Source organism: Heterodontus francisci, chromosome 5 (assembly GCF_036365525.1).
Source record: "Heterodontus francisci isolate sHetFra1 chromosome 5, sHetFra1.hap1, whole genome shotgun sequence".
Taxonomy (NCBI): domain Eukaryota; kingdom Metazoa; phylum Chordata; class Chondrichthyes; order Heterodontiformes; family Heterodontidae; genus Heterodontus; species Heterodontus francisci.
In genome coordinates this window covers 189,837,281-189,858,743 of record NC_090375.1, presented here as the reverse complement: position 1 = coordinate 189,858,743, position 21,463 = coordinate 189,837,281, and positions in this window count along the sequence as shown.

Genomic DNA, 21,463 nt, shown 5'->3' with positions numbered 1-21,463 from the left:
CTTAGAAAGCATAGAACTGCATACTTTCTAAATGATGGAAAGCTAGAAACAGTGCATGTCCATAGAAACTTGGGGAGGGTCCAGGTACACACATCATTAAAATGTCATGAACAGGTACAGAAAATAATCAAAAAGGCTAATAGAATGCTGTTGGAAGCAGGTGAAAGTCATGCGACAGCTATACAAAGCACTAGTTAGACCACACTTGGAGTACTGTGAGCAGTTCTGGACTTTACACCTTAGGAAGGATATATTGGCCTTGCAGCATAGATTTAGTGGAATGATACTTGGACTGTGAGGGTTTTGGGATGTGGGCATCATTGGCAAGGCCAGCATTAATTGCCCTTCACAACTGAGTGGCTTGCTAGGCCATTTCAGAAAGCAGTTAAGAGTCAACCCACAGTTAGATGTAGGCCAGACCAGGTAAGGACTGCAGATTTCCTTCCGTAAAGGACAAACCAAATGGGTTTTTGCAACAATTGATGATAGTTTCATGGCACGGTTATTGAGACTAGCTTTCAACTTCAGATTGTTATTAATTGAATTTAAATTCCACCAGCTGCCATGGTGGGAGTTGAACCCATGCCCCAAGACATCAGCCTGGAACTCTGGATTATTAGTTCACTGACATTACCACTACTCCACTGCCTAAGTTAGGAGAAAAGATTAAACAAACTATGGTTGTATTCTTTGGAATGTAAAAGGTTAAGGGGTGATTTGGAAAAAGTTTTCAAGATATTAAGGGAAATGGATAGGGTAGATAGCGAGAAATTGGCAGGAATTTAATGTTGGACGGGAGGTCCCGCCCACCGGCCAAAATGTTGGGGGAGAGCCTGCCTGTGCCGGGCCTGGGGAGCCATACCGGGATTTTACACTCCCCAGGTCCTTAATTGGACTTGGTCAGACCTTCCACCTCTCTGAGGCAGTAAGACCCGCCTCCAAGAGCTGCCGGCCAATCAGCGGGCTGGCAGCTCTCAGTCCCAACAGTGCCGCCGGAAGTGCTGGCCACTGCTGGGACTGCACCCAGCCAACAGCAGGATCGTGGATGTCGGTCCCAGAAGAGAGGTATGTTTTGGGGCCTCGCTGGGGACAATCGGCCGGGCCTCAGCGAGGCAGGGGGGAGTCGGATGGGAGGGGATGGGACTTCATTTCAGTGGGGGTGGTTCGGGCTTCGGGACGGGTGCCCTCCGTGGGGCACAGGGTGCCCGATCAGGAGGGCCCTCCCAGCCCGCAATGTGGGGCCTAAGGTGCCCACCGGCTGCTGGTAAAATACCAGTGGCAGCAGGTAGAGGCCATTAAGTGGCACTTAATTGGCCAGTTAAGACCCTTGATTGGCTTGAAGCAGGCTGGCCGTTTCTCACCACCGCCATGCCTCCCATTCAATTTTACGAGTACCCCCTGCCATCAGCCCACTCCTGTTGGGGGTTGGAGGGGGGACATAAAATTCTGGCCATTATTTCCACCGGTTGGGAAGTCTAGGACCGGGGGCATAGTCTAGAAATTAGAGGCAGACCTTTGAAGAGTGAAATTAGGACACATGTCTTCAAGTAAAGGAAAGTAGAAGTTTGGAACTCTGTCCTGCAAGCAGAAATTGATGCTAGGGTCAATTGTTAATTTTAAATCTGAGATTGATAGATTTTTGCTAACCAAAGATATTAAGAGATATGCGGCAAAGTAAGGTATATGGAGTTAGGTCGCAGATCAGCCATGATCTCATTGAATGACGGAACAAGCTCGGCCTCCTCCTGTTCTTATGTTCCTATGTCCAGTTGTCATGTGATGTGGGGCAGTCTTGATGGACCAGCTGGTCTTTACATGCCGATCGATTTTCTATGTTCGTATAAATCTTGGAATTTTGTTTGCATGATTTATGATGTCATTGGAACGTCTTAATAGGATTCTTCTTCTTTGGCCTCCTTATCTCGAGAGACAATGGATAAGCGCCTGGAGGTGGTCAGTTGTGTGTGGAGCAGCGCTTGGAGTGGCTATAAAGGCCAATTCTAGAGTGACAGGCTCTTCCACAGGTGCTGCAGAAAAATTTGATTGTCGGGGCTGTTACACAGTTGGCTCTTCCCTTGCGCCTCTGTCTTTTTTCCTGCCAACTGCTAAGTCTCTTCGACTCGCCACACTTTAGCCCTGCCTTTATGGCTGCCCGCCAGCTCTGGCGAACGCTGCCAACTGACTCCCACGACTTGTGATCAATGTCATGTCGCGTTTGCAGATGTCTTTAAAGCGGAGACGTGGACGGCCGGTGGGTCTGATACCAGTGGCGGGCTCGCTGTATAATGTGTCTTTGGGGATTCTGCCATCTTCCATGCGGCTCACATGGCCAAGCCATCTCAAGCGCCGCTGACTCAGTAGTGTGTATAAGCTGGGGATGTTGGCCGCCTCGAGGACTTCTGTGTTGGAGATACGGTCCTGCCACCTGATGCCAAGTATTCTCCGGAGGCAGTGAAGATGGACTGAATTGAGACGTCGCTCTTGGCTGACATACATTGTCCAGGCCTCGCTGCCATAGAGCAAGGTACTGAGGACATATTAGGATTACTGTCACATAATCCTGTGCCGTATGTTCCATACCTGCTAGATTCCTATATGGAGCTGTCAGCAAGCCAGTAGCCCTGTCAAGCTCTCAGCTCTGATACCCAATAATAATCTGTAAATGGATTTTTTTAACACATGCTTGCATGCTCTGGAAGAAAAAAACGGCAAGCATCAGTCACTCACTTATACTGCAATCAATCAAGTCACATTTTTATTTATGTTTAATTTAAGAGTCCAGATGGTTCATGCGGTGACATTTAAAATATTTGTGATCCTTTATCCACTGCTAAATCAATACCAGTCTGGAAAGAAATAAAGACAGGGAACACAACTGATACAGATGGAGGATGCAAGCTTTAAATTTCAAATGGTCATTTTAAATAATGACAAAACAAAATTCACAAAGTGATGAGAAAGATATCTGGCCAGATCCAACCTTTAGGAAGATCCAAAGGCCGACAGAGGTAAAAGAAAACCCCACAAAATATGCTGTGTTTCATTATTTGTGATATGTGTAAGATTAATGGAGTTATAGAGTCATTTAAGACGTAGAAGGAGGCCATTCGGCCCACCGGGTCTGTGCCGGCTCTTTGTAGAACACTGCAGTCAGTCCCACTACCCTGCCTGATCCCCGTAGCCCTGTAATTCCTTTCTTTCAAGTCCTCATCCAATTTCCTTTTGAAATCATTGATTGTTTCCACTTCCTCCACCCTTGTGGGCAGCGAGTTCCAGGTCGCTGTGTAAAAAAGTTCGTCCTCATTTTCCCCCGCATCTCTTGCCCAAAACCTTCAATCTGTGTTCCCTAGTCCTTGTACCATTAGTTAATGGAACAATCTTTCACTGTCTAACTTATCTAAGCCTGACATAATCTTGTACACCTTTATCAAATCTCCCCTCAATCTTATTTGCTCCAGGGAGCACAATCCCATGTTGTGCATGGAAAAGCAAATGATACCAGTATAACAGACCATCAATCGTGCAAGCTTGAGCTCAGTTGGTTCTCTCTGACCTGAGTTAGTAGATTGTGAGTTCAAGCCCCATTCTAGACTGGAGCATATTCAGGAAGAGTTGAAATGTGGTGGACTAGGGGTGGGGTTAACTTCCCAAAAATTGGAAATGTGTCAGGATGTCAGCTCCAAGCTGGCATTTTAAATATGCTAATTAGGCTGGAAGCGTTGCATTTAACCTGTGGACTTCTGGCTTTCCCATGCACTACCGCTGCCATTCGTCCTGCTCCTGGCAGGTTCCAACATTAAAATCCCCCCATAATCTCGGCTTCTGCTTCAATTGCAGAAAGTGCTGCATTGTCACAATTGCTGTCTTTCTGATGACGTGTTAAATTCCTACCTGCTAGCTCAGGTGTGCACAAAAGATCCCATTGTATTATTCAATGAAGAGCATTAAATGTTCCCAGTGTGCTGGCCAACATTTCTCCTCAACTAATGGCAAAATTTCATTGACTTCAACAGACAAGAAAGTCAGGCTCAGTGTAAAATGGGCTGATGATTCACTAGAGCCTGTGTTGCACTTTCTCAAAAGATCAATTTCACCCCCCTCTACCTCTCCACTACTGTTCTGACATCAAACCCTACATGAGTCAAAACTTCACACAGTTCATTACCAGCAAACCTGAAGCCCTTATGTTCAGCGCCCAACAACACCGATGTGTTTCTGCTGTCGATTCCTTCAACCACACAGGCTGCTCACTCAGGTTGAGCCCGTTGGTGTGTCACCTTTTCAAACCTGGCTAGAATTTTCTGTTTCACCTCCCAACCATTGCTAAGATCACCTTCTGTAATAGCTCTCATTTAGGCTCTACCTCACACCTCTTCCACCACTGAAATTCTCTGCTACACCTATGTCACCTCTAGGATCAATTTCTCAAATGCTCTCCTCACTGGCCTCCCTGCCTGTAGCCTAAACAACCCAACATTTTTCAGTCTGAACCCACTCCTTCAAAATCTCTTGCATGTACATCAAACCCTGACCTTATTCTACCCCACTCACTCCCTGTGCCCCAGTGGGGATGGTTTTTGTCATTGTACATGCGCCCTCACAGTTTTCCATTCCACTCATTCTGATGGGAGTGCTGAAGATGGAAGTTACTCAATTCAAAATTATCATTGTCACTGCTATATCCTACTATAAATATTTTAAATTAATTTATACATTTACCGAAGCAAAAAGCTGGTGGCTTATTTGATTAGCTTTTAATATAACAGGAAGGATGTTAAAGACCATGAGGAGTCAACTTGCAGCGTTTGTTCAGTATCTATTTGTTAGCAGTGTGTGCTTTGAGATGATTCTATGGGATAATAATGTCGCATCTACTGACTCTACAGAATACTAATGTTGCATCGACCTCACATTGCTTCTGGTGATAATAGCTGCAGCTTTGCCTCCAGCACTGTAAGGTAAAATGGCATTGGAGGTTCTGCACCCACCTATAGAACTTTTCTTATGACAATGCCTCTGGAGGCATTGACACATTAGTAGCAACATAAACATTGATGCAGAAAGCAGTCACCTATCTTATTTGGTCACCAGTGGGCAAAGGAGCAGGGCCTATATTTACAAGACGAGCCTGATCGGTCAAGCTGGAAGGCCAGAAACAAAGTCCTGAATTGTGCCTTTAAACATGGCCTTGATGCTCTCTATCTCCATAAACTCCTCTGGCCCTACAACCATCCGAGATCTCTGACATCTTCCAATTTTGACCTCTTGGACAGCCCTCATTTCCTTCGCTCCACCATTGGCTTATTTTTTCCAAAAATATACTTTATTCAGAAAATTTGCATAAGTACATTATATAATAGTTCAAATTTGACATTACATAAAGTGCAATGCAGATCAGTTTCTTGCAATACAATACGAGGTGCCTCACTACACTTGCTATTATAGGTTATATCTACAGTGTACATTTACATTTAATGTCAAACATTCTCTGGTGCATACAGCCCGAGGGTTTTACATGGTTTCCAGCTCCTCAGTATATTATGGCGGGAGGGCCTTACACAGGGGGGACCTTTTCCCACTGAGTCTTTCGGCGGCTGCCCCAAGCTTTAGTGCATCCCACAGCACGTAGTCCTGGACCTTGGAATGTGCCAGTCTGCAACACTTCGGTCATAGAAACACAGAAACACAGAAAATAGGAGCAGGAGTAGGCCATTCAGCCCTTCAAGCCTGCTCCGCCATTCATTATGATCATGGCAGATCATCCAACTCAGTAACCTGTTCCCACTTTCCCCCCATATCCTTTGATCCCTTTAGACCCAAGAGCTATATCTAACTCCTTCTTGAAAACATACAATATTTTGGCCTCAACTGCTGTCCGTGGTAGCGAATTCCACAGGCTCACCACTCTCTCGGTGAAGAAATATTTCCTCATCTCAGTCCTGAAAGGTTTACCCCGTATGCTTAGACTATGACCCCTGGTTCTGGACTCCCCCACCATCGGGAACATCCTTCCTGCATCTACCCTGTCAAGTCCTGTTAGAATTTTATAAGTTTCTATGAGATCCCCCCTCACTCTTCTGAACTCCAGAAAATATAATCCTAACCAACTCAATCTCTCCTCATACATCAGTCCCACCATCCCAGGAATTAGTCTGGTAAACCTTTGCTGCACTCCCTCTACAGCAAGAACATCCTTCCTCCGATAAGGAGACCAAAACTGCACACAATATTCCAGGTGTGGTCTCATCAAGGCCCGGTATAATTGCAGCAAGACATCCCTGCTCCTGTACTCAAATCCTCTTGCTATGAAGGCCAATATACCATTTGCCATTTTTACCGCCTGTTGGACCTGCATGCTTACCTTCAGCAACTGGTGTACGAGAATACCCAGGTCTCGTTGCATATTCCCCTCTCTCAGTTTACAGCCGTTCAGATAATAATCTGCCTTCCTGTTTTTGCTACCAAAGTGGATATCCTCACACTTATCCACATTATACTGCATCTGACATGCATTTGCCCACTCACTCAACTTGTCCAAATTATCCTGAAACCTCTCTGCATCCTCCTCACAACTCACCTTCCCACCCAGTTTTGTGTCATCTGCAAATTTGGAGATATTACATTTCGTTCCCTCATCTAAATCATTAATGTGAATAGCTGGGGTCCTAGCCCGATCCCTGCGGTACCCCACTAGTCACTGTCTGCCATTCGGAAAAAGACCCATTTATCCCTACTCTTTGTTTCCTGTCTGCCAAGCAATTTTCTATCCATCGCAATACACTACCCCCAATCCCATGCGCTTTAATTTTACACACTAATCTCTTATATGGGACTTTGTTGAAAGCCTTCTGAAAGTCCAAATAACCCACATCTACTGGCTCCCCCTCATCAACTCTACTTGTTACATCCTTGAAGAATTCTCGTAGATTTGTCAAGCACGATTTCCCTTTCGTAAATCCATGCTGACTCTATCTGATTCTACCCTGTTCTCCAAGTGCTGTGCTATAAAATCTTTGATAATGGACTCTAGAATTTTCCCCACTACCGACGTCAGGCTGACTGATCTATAAATACCTGCTTTCTCTCTACCTCCCTTTTTAAATAGTGGGGTTACATTAGCTACCCTCCAATCTGTAGGAACTGTTCCAAAGTCTATAGAATCTTGGAAGATGACCACCAATGCATCCACTATTTCTAGGGCCACTTCCTTAAGTACTCTGGGAGACCATCAGGCTCTGGGGATTTATTGGCCTTCAATCCCATCAATTTCCCCAACACCATTTCTCTACTAATACTGATTTCCTTTAGTTTCTCTCTCTCTCACTAAACCCTGTGTTCCCCAACATTTCTGGTATGATATTTGTGTCCTCCTTTGTGAAGACAGAACCAAAGTATGCATTTAGTTGGTCAGCCATTTCTTTCTTCCCCATAATAAATTCCCTGTTTCTGACTGTAAGAGACCTACATTTGTCTTCATTATTCTTTTTCTCTTCACATACCTATAGAAACTTTTACAGTCAGTTTTTATGTTCCCTGCAAGCTTGCTCTCGTACTCTATTTTCCCCTTCTTAATCAATCCCTTGGTCCTCCTTTGCTGAATTCTAAACTGCTCCCAATCCTCAGGTCTGTTGTTTTTCCTGGCAAATTTATATGCCTCTTCCTTGGTTCTAATGCTATCTCTAATTTCCCTTGTAAGCCATGGTTTGGCTACCTTTCCCGTTTTACTTTTGCGCCAGACAGGAATAAACAATTGTTGCAGTTCATCCATGCGTTCTTTGAATGTTTGCCATTGCCTATCCACCGTCATCCCTTTAAGTAACATTTCCCAATCTATCATAGCCAACTTGCGCCTCATACCTTCGTAGTTTCCTTTACTAAGATTCAGGACCCTAGTCTCAGAATCAACTACGTCACTCTCCATCTTGATGAAGAATTCTGTCATATTATGGTCGCTCATCCCCAAGTGGCCTCGCACAACTAGATTGTCAATTATTCCTCTCTCATTACATAATATCCTATCTAGGATGGCCTGTTCTCTAGTTGGTTCCTCAACGTATTGGAGAAAACCATCCCGTGTACACTCCAAGAATTCCTCCTCTATGGTATTGTGACTAATCTGATTTGTCACTCATAATTACAGATGTTCCTTTATTGCATCCGTCTCTAAATTCCTGTTTAATGCCATTCCCAACATCGCCACTACAGTTTGGGGGTCTATATACAACCCCCACTAACCTTTTTTGCCCTGTAGTGTTTCTCAGCTCTACCCATACAGATTCCACATCATCAGAGCTAATATCTTTCCTCACTATTGCGTCAATTTCCTCTTTAACCAGCAATGCAACTCCACCGCCTTTTGCTTTTTTTCTGTCCTTCCTAAATACTGAATACCCTTGGATCCCCTCATTGACAGGTCTTTGCACTGGAAGACCAGCAAGTGTCGAACAGGTCAAAGGGCATCTTTCACCAAGTTGACGGTCCTCCAGCAGCAGTTGATGTTTATCTCGGTGTGTGTCCCTGGGAACAGCCCATAGAGCACAGACTCCTGCGTTATGGAGCTGCTCAGGATGAGCCTCAACAAAGCCACTGCATCTCTTTTCAGACCTGCTTTGCGAAGTCACATTTCAGAAGGAGGTGGGAGATGGTCTCTTTCCCACTGCAGCTGCCTTGAGGCAGCATGTGGTGACTGTGCGACTACAGGCATGCAGTGACAATATTGAAAATGCTGGTCCCTTTAATTAACCAGGACTAATTTCAGTGTTAATAGCGAGCAGGTGATGCTCATTATAGCTTTGCATTTAAGGGCTGAGTTTTTTCCCAGTGGGGGAGTTGCCTCTGGACAGTCAGTCCAGAAGGGAAGAGTTGGAACTGATATTTGGACTGAACTCTGAATTGATAATAAAACAGTTGTGGATTAGAGATTGTCATCAGCTTCCTCGTTTTGGTGAATGGACATCTGCAGGTTTAACATGCAGGATGGATCTGACGGGGAGGGCCCTTCTCACCACCAGCCAAGCTATGTCTTGATGCTTGTTTGAAAGTTCTGGTGGTGAGGCATCCTGCCAAATTCGCTTCACCATTGGCGGCCATGCCTTCAGCTACCCAAGCCCTAAGCTCTGGAATAACCTCTCTGCCTCTTTCCTTTCTCTCCAACTTTAAGTCATGTCTTAAAACCTGCCTCTTTGTTCAAGCGTTTGGTTATTTGTCACAATATCACTTTACGTGACTCGGTGTCAAAATTGGTCTGATAATGCTCCTGTGAAATGCTTTTGTTTTACTACATCAAAAGCACTTATCTAAATCCAAGTTGTTGTTGTTTTCCCACTTTCCCAACAGTTGAGGAATTCACCATGTCATATAATTTGATCTGAATCCACAGCATTGGAACCATTGAGCATAAATCCATCCATAAGTGACATAGCCAGGCCAAGGGGATGAAAATATAGTTTTCAGTCTAAGAGTAAAAAGCACGGGAAATCAGTTAAGATCAATTCCTACACAGAATTACATAAACATTACAGCATGGAAATAGGCCCAAACAGAACTTGCCTTGATAAATAGGATTGATTTAAGATTGCCAAAGTGTACTTATTTTTGCCAAAGGGAACAATTCCTCTGCCCTTCAAAACTGTCATCATTAGAGAAGTGGAGTGGCACAGTGATTAAGGGCCTGGCAATTCATTTCTGGTACCTGGGCTCAAATCCAGGCCAGACTAATAAAATGGAAATCCTCTCTATCTGCTGTCCTAAGTGAAATGGATTTGCATGGGTTTCAATCAGTTACTAGGGCATGTATGCTTACAGCACAGAACTGCACGAACTGGATGGTTGGTGTTAGAAATGGAAAAAATGCCATTTGGTGCAGTAAGGGAACTCGTTAGACTTTGGGCCTTGGACTGGGACACACACTTGCGGTAGAGGAGAGGGGAGGTGTTACTGTGCATCGAGTTGTGCTACATCTAACCTGGGAGGGTAGCTTGATATTGATATTTGGTGGCTAAAATAGAATGTCTTCCATTCCACAAAACTAAACATCCCGCACCTTATAAGAATTATTTTTTTTCTAAATTGCCATTGCTACTTGCCTCCTCCAAAAGGATACTTTTGGATCATCTGGCATTTCCAATTACTGTCCCATCAATTGCTTTTTCCTCCATGATCTGCCTTTAAAGTATTGCCCACTCTTGGTTGCACTCTTACAATATGCAACGAGACCTGGGTGATCTCGTACACCGGTCGCTGAAGGTAAGCATGCAGGTGCAACAGGTGGTAAAAAAGGCAAATGGTATGTTGGCCTTCATAGCGAGAGGATTTGAGTACAGGAGCAGGGATGTCTTGCTGCAATTATACCGGGCCTTGATGAGACCACACCTGGAATATTGTGTGCAGTTTTGGTCTCCTTATCGGAGGAAGGATGTTCTTGCTATAGAGGGAGTGCAGCCAAAGGTTTACCAGACTGATTCCTGGGATGGCGGGTCTGAAATATGAGGAGAGATTGAGTCGGTTAGGATTATATTTTCTGGAGTTCAGAAGAGTGAGGGGGGATCTCATAGAAACCTATAAAATTTTAACAGGACTTGACAGGGTAGATGCAGGAAGGATGTTCCCAATGGTGGGGGAGTCCAGAACCAGGGGTCATAGTCTAAGAATACGGGGTAAACCTTTCAGGACTGAGATGAGGAAAAATTTCTTCCCCCAGAGACTGATGAGCCTGTGGAATTCACTACCACAGAAAGCAGTTGAGGCCAAAACATTGTATGTTATCAAGAAGGAGTTAGATATAGCTCTTGGGTCGAAAGGGATCAAAGAATATGGGGTGAAAGTGGGAACAGGTTACTGAGTTGGATGATCAGCCATGATCATAATGAATGGCAGAGCAGGCTCGAAGAGCCGAATGGCCTACTCCTGCTCCTATTTTCTATGTTTCTATGTTTCTACATGTGTCAATGCAGCCATTACATCGCTTGCAATGGTCACATCGGGAACTCCCCGAAGTTGACTCTCGCTTACTCCTTATCTACTTCTTACCTTTCCACAGGGAAAAAGAAAGCTGCATTTATTTAGCATCTTTCACAACCTCAGGATGCTCCCAAAGCGCTTTACAGCCAATGAAGTACTTAATTTGGAAGTGTAGTCACTGTTGTAATGTAGGTATTGTAGGTAGCCAATTTGCAAACAGCAAGGTCCCAGAAGCAGTACTAGTGATTATGGCCAGATCATCTGTTTTAGTGATATTGGTGGAGTGATAATTATTGGCCAGACACCGGGGAGAACTCCCCTGCTGTTCTTCCAAATAGTGCCATGTGATCTTCTACATCCAGCCTAGGGGGCAGAACATCTCATCTGAATGGTGGCACGTGCAGTAATGTAGTACGGCCTTAGTACTGCACTGGGAAGTGCCAGCCTAGATTTTGAACTATGTCAACTTCTCCACGTATGCTGAGGACACTTGACCCTATCTTTTCACTACTCTAAAAACCCCCCTCAAAACATGCACCATCACTAAATCTTCTCTTACGAATGTCAGCTGTGACGCAGTTGGTAACACTCCCGTCCACTGTTCAGAATTTGTTCTTGGCTCTGTTAACTGCCTTAAAACATTGTACTATGTTGAAGATTATATATAAATGTGAGTTGTCATTAACTGATTAAATATTAAATGCACCATTAATGATACACATATTAATTTATCAACGCAGAGTATCAAATTTAACTGAGGTTTAGATGACTATGGATTAAACTTTAATGCAAAAATATTAATTTTTAAAGGTTGCTTTGGCTTAAAAGTTGTTCTTGTGCTAAAGGGCACGATGGATTTCAATGCTGGATCAGTCCTTCATTGTGCCTTACTCATGGGTAGAAACCATTCCCAGGGCAGCCTGAGAAACAGAAACGTAAAGTTCTCTTTATCTATTCAAGAATATTTTTTGACACAGCAGCAGAGAGACATAGTAAATGGAATCTGTAGCAACAGGTCTCAATAGGGACTGGTGCTATTTCCCCCGTGATTTCCCTTTTAAGGTCAGTATTTATGCAAGCATACTTCAACTGCCATTGAAATCTAGTTTACATGCTATATAAATCATTTTCAGTTATGTTAAAATCCCCCTACCCAGCTCCAAGCACAATATACTAAGGATCATTCAGCTGTACGTCAGTGCTTTTTATTTTGTTGCTCATTGGAAACTGCTGATGTACAACTGGTACAGTTTTGCATCCTGTCAATTCATTTTCTGGAGGGTATGAATACCTGTATTTCCATGTCATTTTGTTGCCCCATCTCTTGTTAGCTTTGAAAGACCAATCTTGAAGGTCAATGAACAATCTGATTTTACTCAAGCACATTCATTAGGTGCGGAATCTATAGTCACTATCCTCCTGGGGATGAGGGAAATAAACAAGGTTGCAGGGGTCAAGTAGACCTGCCTGACAATGGGAGTTTAGAATACACCATAAAATCCGATACTTGAGTTAGTTAGGTTCACAGTCAGAATTCCGAGGCAGTGTTAAGAATTGACCAGCAAACATGTCTCATTGATAGGAATATGAGAAATAGACCTCCACTGATGGGAATGAACTCATCCCAGTGGCTCCAGGTTGCTCCGTGAGCGAATGCTGTAATGGGTAGGATGGTTCGATCTAGATAGGGCTGTGGAAAAGTTGACGTGCTCTGCCTCAGCCAGTTAAATTCCAAAGGTATCGCATGGACACATGTGGTGGGGGGGGTGGGGGGGGGGGTGGGGGGTGGGGACGGATTTTATTCGGAAGCCGCAGGTTCTGACGTCAGGACCGGAGGCAGGTGTGGCTTCTGTCGGGGTCATGAATGGCTGCACGTGATCAAGTGGTGGCCTGCCAATTAAAGTTAATGAGACGTGGGGGCCAACCAATGAAGTGGATGGTGGGGGAGGGGGAAATGCCGGCATCAGCTGATGCTGTGGCAAGTTCTGGCGCCATATTTAAAGGGCTGCCAGCCCCGCATTCAATGTTTGATTGCCAACTATAAGGATTTCTTCAGGGGAAAGAGGCAACACAATGATGGCAGAAGGAAGACCCTGGTGGCCCACGCTTTAGTGATGCCTCCCTCCAGGTTCTCCTACAGACTGTCAGGGAAAGGCGGGAGGTCCTCTTCCTCAGGGACAGGAGGAGGAGAGCTGGGCAGCTGACCAAACAAGCCTGGTTGCAGATAGTGGAGGAGTCGGCAGCCGTGGGGTCACACCAAGGACCTGGATCCAGTGCCACAAGCAGCTCAATGACCGCATCCGGCCTGCAACAGTGAGTACCCCATAAACCCTTGATCTCTTGGGTCTTGTATGTGTCAGAGCAGGAGGGTGCTTTGGGTGGAGAGGGAGTGCCCACCCAGTAATGGGCAAAGGGTCAAGGCATAAAGATCAGCTGCCTGAGGCATGGCTAAATGGCATTGAAAGGCCCCACAAAGTCCTTGAAAAGAGGCCGCATGCTGGACACATATGTGTGCCCCCATCAATAACCGATGGACTATCACCGGTATATGTCTTGGGAGATGCTGGGAGACTATCAACATTCATCTTTATCTCTGCAGGAGAAATTTGCACACAAGCATAGAGAGTGGGCCAAGAATGGCGGTGGACTGCCAATTTTCCATCCTTAGACCGATGGAGGAGGGGTCCGTGGAGCTGTCATGGCCACAGGATGGGCATTGCGTTGCCAACAGAGAGACTGGAGCATCTTCCCAAGACTGGGTAAGGTTGCTATGGGACACAAGGGTGCACCAGCAGTGATGGAGCCATGCTGCTTATGAGGCATCTGGTGCCTACAGGGATCTCCAACGTTTGCTATGTCAGGAGGAGAGGGCCTTGACTTTTCAATGTCTCTGTTCATTCATGCTCGTTAAGTAGAGCATCCACAAAGAGCCGCAGAGACTGTGGGAGAGCCTGCCACCTCTGAGGAGGAGGTCGGAGCCACAGAGGGTGCATCATCACCTCATAACCCCACACCATCTACCAGCGCAGGTATTCTCACGTCGGAGGGTCTGCATTCGCAGTTACATTGAGGCACACAATCCTGGTGAGCACATCACAAACATGCCCGATCAGCTGACAGAGGCGGTGAGTGCCCAGGCCTCTGACAGTCGGAGGACTGTGGGAAGCCAGGCCCATGCTGCGGCTGGAAGAGATGCCAAAGGCATTGCATGCCCAAGCACGGACAATGGAGGAGTCCATCATGACCTTGAGCTTGGCATTGTCTCTGAGTGGTGCACAAATGGCGTCCTCCATTGAGAGATTGGTGGCTCACATCAAGAGCCAAATCCAGCAGAGCACTTGGTATCTGCAGGACATTCGTGCAGGCCTGCATATCCTCATCTTGACCATGGGTGCAAGGCAGCAGTGGCAAGGCAAGAGGGGGACAGGGGTCCTGGAGTTATCACTAGGACCTCTGCACTCTTAGGTCAGCAGGGAGACATAGGTGTGCCTTGCAACAGCAGAGGAATGGTATCCCCTGCAGATGGGGGCTCTTCTCAGGATCAGGTGCTGCTCCTCGAGCTTGCATTTATGTTCACTAGAACACTGGAGCAGGCCAAAAATAGAAATGTTGGCATGAGAGCAGGGGGGAGTGTTGAAATGGCAAGCAACCAGAAGCTTGGGATCATGCTTTCGGACTGAGCGGAGGTGTTCCGCAAAGTGGTCACCCAATCTGCGTTTGGTCTCCCCAATGTAGAGGAGACCACATTGTGAGCAGCGAATACTAAATTGAAAGAAGTACAAGTAAATCGTTGCTCACCTGAGAGGAGTGTTTGGGGCCTTGGATAGTGAGGAGATATGAGGTAAAAGGGCAGGTATTACACCTCCTGCGGTTGCATGGGAAGGTGCTGTGGGCGGCACAGTGGGTAGCACTGCAGCCTCACAGCTCCAGCGACCCAGGTTCAGTTCTGGATACTGCCTGTGCAGAGTTTGCAAGTTCTCCCTGTGTCTGCGTGGGATTCCGCCAGGTGCTCCGGTTTCCTCCCACAGCCAAAGACTCGCAAGTTGATAGGTAAATTGGCCATTGTAAATTGCCCCGAGTGTAGGTAGGTGGTAGGAGAATGGTGGGGATGTGGTAGAGAATATGGGGTTAATGTAGGATTAGTATAAATGGGTGGTTGTGGTCGGTACAGACTCGGTGGGCCGAAGGGCCTGTTTCAGTGCTGTATCTCTAAATAAATATATAAAAATAAAAGGACGAGGTGTCGGGGGTAATGGAGGAGTGGACCAGGGTGTCGTAGAGGGAATGATCCCTTCAGAATGCTGACAGGGGAGAGGAGGGGAAGATGCGTTTGGTAGTGGCATCACGCTGGAGGTGGCAGAAATGGTGGAGGATGATCCTTTGGATGTGGAGGCTGGTGGGGTGGAAAGTGAGGACAAGGGGAACCCTGTCGTGGTTGTGGGAGGGAGGGGAAGGGGTGAGGGCAGAAGTGCAGGAAATGGGCCGGATACGGTTGAATGCCCTGTCAACCACAATGGGGGGGAATCCTCGGCTGAGGAAAAAGGAAGACATATCAGAAGCGCTGTTGTGGAAGGTTGCATCATCAGAGCAGATGCAACAGAGACGGAGAAACTGGGAGAATGGAATGGAGTCCTTACAGGAATGGAGGCAGGGTGTGAAGAAGTGTAGTCAAGGTAGCTATGGGAGTCGGTGGGCTTATAATGAATATTAGTGGACAGCCTATCCCCAGATATGGAGACAGAGAAGTCGAGGAAGGGAAGTGTCACAGATGGACCATGTAAGTGTGAGAGAAGGGTGGAAATTGGAAGCAAAGTTGATGAAGTTTTCCGGTTCGGGGCGGGAGCAGGGAACGGCACCGATATAGTCATCAATGTACCAGAAAAAGAGTTGGTGGAGGGGGCCTGGAACAAGGAATGTTCGACATATCCCACAAAAAGCCAGGCATAACTAGGACTCATAGCAACACCTTTAACTTGTAGAAGTGAGTGGAGTTGAAGGAGAAGTTGTTCAATGTGAGAACAAGTTCAGCCAGGCGGAGAAGGGTGGTGGTGGTGGTTGGAGACTGGTTGTGCCTCCGTTCAAGGAAGAAGTGGAAAGCCCTCAAGCCGTCCTGGTGGGGGATAGAGGTACAGAGAGATTGGACGTCCATAGTGAAGAGGAGGCGGTTGGGGCCAGGAAACTGGAAATTGTCAAAATGATGTAGGGTGTCAGAAGAGTTACGGATGCAGATGGGAAGAGACTGGACCAGTGGAGAAAAGATTGAGTTAAGATAGGAAGAAATGAGTTCAGTGGGGCAAGAACTGACTGAAACGATGGGTCTGCTAGAACAGTCCCGTTTGTGGATTTCAAGAAGGAGGTAGAAGCGGGCTGTCCGGGGTTGTGGGACCAGGAGGTTGGAAGCTGTAGAGGGAAGATCTCTGGAGGAGATGAGGTCAGTGACAGTCCTGTGGATGGTAGCTTGATGTTCGGTGGTGGGGTCATGGGAGGTAGGCAGAAGTGTCTGAGAGTTGGCGCGAGGGGTAGATATAATATGGATCACAGATGTAGTTCCGTTTAATTCTTTGTAACTCAACACCAGAAGAGCATTCTCTGACCCAACAATGTGAACTTGTCTATTTCCCGTGTCATTTATATAATTTTGTCATGCATTTGTTACGGCCAGGTGAGGAGGGAGTCACAGTCGCCCCTCTTGCCTTTCCTCTTATTTGACTGCAACAGATATATTCCTTTTTCAAACAGTGATTGTGCTGACCACCTCAGCGAGTGTTTTACCTTTTACTTTTAATGTGATTGTGAAAGGACCAAACGGACAGGTTTTCTTGAGTTTAAACAAGGAAGAGGTGGGTTTATGAGACTTATACTTAATAATCTAAACCCGATCTAAAAATAATAAAAAATATGCTACATATTCACACACACATTCACACGAGAATCACACACACACAAATAGATTACAGAGTGGAAAGTAGTACTTGTGGTTGGATTAGAGTCCAGAATAATTGAAAATTAAACACACAGTCTGTGAGGTTGGATGATTCGGTGGTCTTCTGGCTGAAGTTTTATCCTTGAATTCTTCGGCTGGTCAAAGTGCACTTTGTGGCTGGCCCACTTGGCTCAGAGTTTTCGTAGAGACAGTCTTGTAGGTAGCTCTCTTCCCTTGGTCTCTGTCGCAATCTTTAGGCTTGGAGGGTCCACAGTTGCAGACGGTTTTCAAACTTGATGTTTTCTGGAGAGAGAGAGAGAAGAGGGGAGGCACACAGCCTTTCTGCTGCTGCAGTCTCCGTTGCTGCTTGTCTCTTTTTTCAAGGAAACACACAGCTTTCACAGAAATGGATAGACGGTCACATGACTGCCTCAGTTTATTCTCCGGAACCTTCTAATGAGATTCAAGGTTTGGAATTGGCTCCACAGGCTCCAGGATGCTAATATTTACACTTGGAGGGGTTTTCTCTTTCAAAGTCAAAACGAGCATATGAATATATGAATTAGGAGCAGAAGCAGGCCATTCGGTTCTGCAAGCCTGCTCGCCATTCAATAAGATCATGGCTGATCTGTTTGTGTTTCGAAATCCACACTCCCATTTATCCCCGATAATCCTCGATTCCCTTGCCTAACAAGAATCTATCTACCTCCGCCTTAAAAATATTCAATGACCCTGCCTCCACCACCTTCTGAGGCAGAGAATTCCGAAGTCACACAACCCTCAGAGAAAAAAATTCTCTTCATCTCTGTCCTAAAAGGGTGACTTGTCAGCCCGCAGCTCCATCAATTTGGTCAGTACCACTTCCCTGGTGATTGTAATTTCATCAATTTCCTCTCTTTCTTCCACCTTCTGATTTGCAGCTATTACTGGAATGTTTTTTGTATCCTGTATAGTGAAGACAGAAGTGAAATATTTGTTCATTGCATCCGCCATTTCCTTATTATCTACTGTTAGCTCTCCATTCTCACTCTCTAGAGGACCAACACTCACTTTACTTACTCTTTTCCTTTGTAAATACCTGTAGAAACTCTTGCTATTGTAACCTTTTAGTCATTCTCTGCTGTTCCTTATATTCTGAGCAATCATCTGAACTGCCAGTCATCTTTGTGCAATTATATGCCTTTTCCTTAAGTTTGATGCTTGCCTTGACTTCTTTAGTTAACCATGGTCCTCCCCTTACAATTTTTCTTTATCGCAAGAAAATACTTATTTTGAGCATTCTGAAATATCCCCTTAAATGTCTGCCACTGCTTCTCTATTGATCTATCTCCTAGCCTAGTGACCCAGTTCATTTTAGCTAGTTCAGCTTTCATGCCCACATAGTTTCCCTTATTTAAGTTTACAATACTAGTATTAGACTCACTCTTCTCTCTTTCAAACTGGATGTGAAATTCAATCATATTATGGTCACTGCTACATACAGGTATGTATGCATGTATGTATGCCTTTACTCTGAGGTCATTAATTAATCCTGTCACATTACACAATACCAAGTCTAATATAACCTGCTGTCTGGTTGGTTCCAGAATATGCTGCTTGAAGAAACTATCTCGAAAGCAATCTGTGAACTCATCCAGACTATTATTGCCAATCTGATTTTTCCAGTTTATGTATAGATTAAAATCACCCATATTATTGCTGTCCATTATCACAAGCACTCAATATTTCTTCTTGTATACTTTGCCCGACATTGTGATTACTGTTCAGGGGCCTGCAGACCACTCCCACTAGTGACTTCTTTCCCCTACTATTCCTCATCTCCACCCAAACCAATTCTATATCCTGATCTCCTGAACCAAGGTCATCCCTAACTATTGCATCAATACCATCCTTGATTAACAGTGTTACCTCTCCATCTTTACCTAGCTTCCTATTCTTCTTGGATGTCACACCCTCAATATTCAGGACCCAGTCCTTGTCATTCTGTAGCCACATCTCCGTAATGGCTATCAGATCATATTTATTTACTTCAATATGTGCTATCGGTTCATCTGCTTTGTTATGAATGCAATGTGCATTCAGATACAGAGCCTTTAGTTTTGTCTTTTTGTTATCTTTGTAACAACTAGCCTCGACTCTTGGTGGTTCTTAGGATTTTTCTCTCTGTCTCTTCCTGCCATTCTCTGACCTTCATTTCCCATATTACTATTCTGCTCTCCTGCCTTGACTCTACCCCTTGATTTGCGACATCTATTCAAGCTTGATCCTTGAATGCCATGCTTATGAGCAATGCTAGGTAATTCAATCACTTACAGCAAGCCATTGTTCTGGGTCCATGATCCAGTCTGTCTCCTGGGTCAGGAGACCCTGACAACTGGGTCTTCAACAACAGAGATTACCAAAGGAGGACAAAGGCTTTACTGTACAATGCTTTTGCTGTCACCACCCTTCTATATGGCAGAGAGATTTGGGTCAGTTATTGGAGGCCTTGGAATGTGAAAAGATGTTGCATATGCAAATTGCAGTAGCCATCTTGGCTGCCAGTTTTTAAAACGTTAACTGTAGGATTTTTTCCATTTAAAGTTTCATGTAAGTTTCCAACTGATGAATTAATATTTCTCATTTGGCATATTGTGTTCTCTTGAAAATTTTTTATAGTAGAAAAATTTTATTCAACACTATTTTCATGAAAGATCTGCATCGTGGAACTTAGAGATTTCTTCACTCCTGAAATGAAGTGCCAGCCATGGCTCAGTGGGTAGCACTCTCACCTCTGAATCAAACAGTCAGGGGTTTAAAATCCACTCCAGATGGCTGAGCATAAAATTTAGGCTGACACTCCAGTGCAATACTGAGGGAGTGCTGCACTGACAGAGGTGTCGTCTTTCAGGTGAGACATTCAACCAAGAGCCTTGTCTGGCCTCTCCGGTTTTAAAAAATTCATTCATGTGATGTAGGCATCACTGGCTACGACAGCATTTATTGCCCATCCCTAATTGCCCTTTAGAAGGTGGTGGTGAGCTGCCTTCTTGAACCCCTGCAGTCCATGTGGGGTAGGTACACCCACAATGCTGTTAGAAAGGGAGTTCCAGGATTTTGACCCAGTGACAGTGAAGCAACGGCGATATAGTTCCAAGTCAGGATGGTGTGTGACTTGGAGGGGAACTTGCATGTAGTGGTGTTCCCATGCATCTGCTGCCCTTGTCCTTCTAAGCGGTGGAGTTCGTGGGTTTGGAAGGTGGTATCTAAGGAGCCTTGGTGCATTGCTGCAGTACATCTTGTAGATGGTACACACTGCTGCCAATGTGCGTTGGTGGTGGAGGGAGTGAATGTTGAGGTTGATGGATGGAATGCTAATCAAGCAGGCCTCTTTGTCCTGGATGGTGTTGAGCCTCTTGAGTGTTGATGGAGCTGCACCCATCCAGGCAAGTATTCCATCACACTCCTGAATTGTGCGTTTGTAGATGGTGGACAGGCTTTGGGAAGTCATAAGGTGAGCTCCTCGCCGCAGGATTCCTAGCCTCTGACCTGCTCTGGTAGCCATTGCATTTATATGACTACTCCAGTTCAGTTTCTGGTCAATGTTAACCCCCCAGGATGTTGAAAGTGGGGAATTCAGTGATGGTAATGCCATTGAATGTCAAGGGAGATGGTTAGATTCTCTCTTGTTTGAGATAGTCATTGCCTGGCACTTGTGTGGCACGAATGTTACTCGCCACATATCAGCCCAAGACTGGATATTGTCCAGGTCTTGCTGCATTTCTACACGGACTGCTTCAGTATCTGAGGAGTCGCGAATGGTGCTGAACATTGTGCAATCATCAGCGAACATCCCCACTTCTGACCTAATGATTGAAGGAAGGTCACTGATGAAGCAGCTGAAGATGGTTTGGCCTAGGACACTACCGTGAGGAACTCCTGCAGTGATGTCCTGGGACAGAGATGATTGACCTCCAACAACCACAACCATCTTCCTTTGTGCTAGGTATGACTCCAACCAGCGGAGAGTTCCCCCCCGATTCCCATTTACTCCAGTTTTGCTAGGGCTCCTTGATGCCATACTCGGTCAAATGCTGCCTTGATGTCAAGGGCAGTCACTCTCACCTCACCTCTTGAGTTCAGCTCTTTTGTCCATGTTTGAACCAAATCTGTAATGAGGTCAGGAGCTGAGTGGCCGTGGTGGATGTAAATGATCCCATGGTACGGTTCAAAGAAAATCAGGGTAATCCTCTTGCCCAATACTTATTCCTCAACCAGCATCACTAAAAAAAAACTAATTACCTGGCCACTTATCACATTGCTGTTTGTATGACTTTGCTGTGTATAAATTGGCTGCTGCGATTTAAGCAATACAATGGGTCCCCTGTGGCTAGTTGGTCGCACTCCCATCTCTAAGTCAGAAAATTCTTGGTTCAAGTCTCACTCTGGAGCTTGAGTACAAAAATCTAGCCTGACACAGCAATGGAGTAATGAGAGAGTGCTGCATTATCAAAGGTGCGATCTGCCCTCTCAGGTGAACATAAAAGATCCTATGGCACTATTTTGAAAAGAGCAGGGGAGTTATCCCCAGTGTCCTGGCCA